A 3,440-nucleotide genomic window follows, 5' to 3' on the forward strand; every position below is an offset into this window, starting at 1 on the left:
CAACCACGTCACCCGATTTGGCATGGCACCCTGCCGACTTCTAAGCCCCGTAACTTTCACATACGAGCTTCTTTTTCAATGTTCTTTATATCCACGCTTAGGTAAAAACAAGATCTACAACTTTCATTTAGACTCTATCAGCTAATTCTTGATTGATCCTAAATTTAACAGTCGGAGGAGATTATATTGCTAAATGTTCGCGTAAAATTCATAACTTCTACATACGGACTCCATTTTCTTCTATCTTTTTGTCATTAAGTTCCTATTAATGAGATCTTCAACTCTCATTTAGTTCGCGTAGGCCAAAAACTGCTCGAACTAAAATTCGAATTTCAAGTCGTGCACCGCTATGCCAAATCTTAGAAAATTCATAACTTCCTCATATGAAGTCAGATTTGGGCGTTCTTTTTTTGTATATTCTTGGTTTAACATATACTACAACTTTTTTTTAGATCACTAAGGCTAAAAAGTCATCTATCATTAATTCACTAATTATGTCTCCCGATGTCATGCCGGTTTTTGTGACATCCCGAAATTTCCATTCGTTTTAACTTTGCAGTCAAGCACTTCAAAAATTATCCAAATTCATATCAAAACATTTTTGGCCGATTTTAAGTCCGTTTGAATATTTTATTTTATATTCGTCAGCGGATCAATAAAAGGAAGTATGCTTTAGAGTTTGTCGTATATCACGTAAGTCGCAAAACTCCAAAAGTTTGGAGTTTACGGACGTGAACATGGAGTTTACGGTCGTAAACCCCAAAGGGTATAAATATGACACTTAGTCATTTTATCCTCATTTTTCACTTCCAACTTGAAGAACACCCAAGTTTTCTCTCAAGTATCATATCACTTTTCCGTCAAATCTGCCAAAATGTAAGTGTTTTCTTGCTAGATTCGTTTATATAACACTTAATCTAGTGTTTTTATAAGATTTCATCCATGAAATCTTGTCTTTTTCATAGATCTTCAAGTGTTCATCAAGAACACCAAGAACACACTAGTATTCTTGGGCCAAAATCGATTATTCAAGCTCCTAGATCGTAAGTACACTCCTCCCATCAAGTTATTTGCTTAGAATACATGTTAAACCATGGATTGAACACCAAACCCCCCCCCCCCCCCCAAGAACATGTGTTTACGGTTTGGGGATCTCCCATAATCGTAAACACCCCCAAAAGGGTGTTTTGAGGCCCCAATCACTTCTATAGCCCTTGATTCGAGTCTAGCGTAATTCCTTGAGTAGTTTAAGAACTTTGAGCACCCAATGACACCATTTCCATGAATTTACGGCCGTAAACGCATGGGGTAAATGGTCTTGAAACCGTAAACACCCCTATGGGCCACAATTTGAGGAGTAAGCTCCAATGTGAGGCCATACTCTATTTATATGCAACCTTTAGTACTCCTAGAACTTGTGGTAATGTGTTTTCATAAATTAGGATGTCCTTACATGCATAATTAGTTATTAAATGACTAATTAGATACTTAAATGTATCATTACATGTTAAATAGGATTCGCTTGTGTGGTCAAGTCCTCACTTGACACTTAGCATCCTACACCATCCGTTCATCCGAATCACCCACGTCAGGTAATCAACCTTTTAAACGATTTTAAATGCTTTTATTGGGGGGGGGGGGATTACAAGTTGAACTAGTAAGTTATTTGATCAATCGCATGTGATTAATAACTGTCTAGCAAATAGATTTTTGTATGTTTAACTGTTTTCATCCAGCCAAAGGTTTTCAAATCTTGTTTTTATAAACTGACATCAAGTCATAAATCAATATTTATAGATCTTTGCATGATAAACTGCTTCATCCAGTTAAATATTTTCAAATCTTGTTTTCGAATATCTTTTAAAGTGTAAAATCCATTTTTAGTTTAATAAATTCTGATTTATAAGTTTTTCCAAATGTTTTACCAAAACTTCTGTTATACTCTTGTATTGTTAATTGCATGCCGGTATATGTATAGTTATATAACTAATGTTTAAAAGACATAGGGTGGCTAACTCGCCTTAATTCCTTTTCCTTGTTTGGATGTGGCTTTAGGGTAATGGTTATCCGTCCGAAGGTCATTTATATATTAGTTATACATCATGTATACATATATAGTCATAAAAGTTCTATCAGTAGAATTCATCACCTTTGGGTAGCAAAGGCTTCTAGATAACCTCTCAATTAAACTATAATAGGTATAGTTTAGAAACCCACTATAACATTCATGAAGGAGAACATAATGATATCTATACTCTAAAACATATATTTTTAGAAAAAGGAAAGGTTTATAGAAATTAAAATACGAGATCCATGCTCATGACGCGGATTTCGCCGTTGTCAAGTTCGTAACCAGAGTCTCCTGGAGGGAGAGCGGGCATTGTGTGTATATATCTATACGGGACAGACACTCCCACATCCTGACTGCTAGCTACAGTCTCGGGCAACCAAGCCAAGGGATGACAAATGTCAAATTCACTCCGACGCCAGCAGGTCGCTAAGTATTTGATTGTCAATCAGTATGGTTACGAGTATCTCTAGACTTACCTTATCATTCATGGCTTTAAGGTAATAAGTATCATCATGATAATTTCTATATATAAAATAATCTTTATATATATCTTCCTAGTTATACACTAGGCCACATTTTAAATCTTTAAATAAACCCACTTAGGATTAAAGATTCTTATAGACTTTGCGAGGCGTATTGGTTCATTCAATACTTCCTGGAGTCCGTATTTCATTCTTTTCGACTCTCCGAGGCGTATTGTTCCCTTAATACTTCCTGGAGTCTGTACTTCATTCCTTTAGACTTTGTGAGGCGTATGGTTCATTCTATACCACCTGGAGTTTATGTTTTATTTACTTTTAGCTAGTAGTGTTACTGCTGAGATAACATACTATTTTCCCTATTACTTTTGCTTGTGATCTTCTCACATATTCTTTAAAGTATAAACTATATTTTGATAATGATAATACTTCTTTAGGGAAATTACTCCTTAAACATAAAACAATTGGGTCTTGGTAGAAGACTGCTTTTAGTAGAGATATTCCTTGGTTTAAACATAAAACAATTGGGTCTTGGTAGAAGACTACTTTTATTAGAAGAAATAGGATTTTCTAGTAAGGATTCTATTACTCTGTAAATTCTAAACCACCATCTTTTATGAGATTATTTTAAAGAAAAACATGTATTTACATCAATGCCATTAAATACTTTTGAACTCACGAGCATTAAAATGCTAATACTCGCTTTCAAAATAACTTGTATTCTCAGGTTATAAAAAGACAGATACACTCCGGGAGCTTTTGCGAAGTCAACCTAGTACCAAGCTGCAGCTTATGTTATTTCCTGTATCTACTTCGACGTTGTTGTTAAATGTAACCTATGTAAAATTATTACTATTAATGCAATGGTTGTTGTACTTTTATTACTATAC

The sequence above is a fragment of the Lactuca saligna genome, chromosome 4, assembly GCF_052625555.1.
Source record: "Lactuca saligna cultivar CGN05327 chromosome 4, ASM5262555v1, whole genome shotgun sequence".
NCBI lineage: Eukaryota > Viridiplantae > Streptophyta > Magnoliopsida > Asterales > Asteraceae > Lactuca > Lactuca saligna.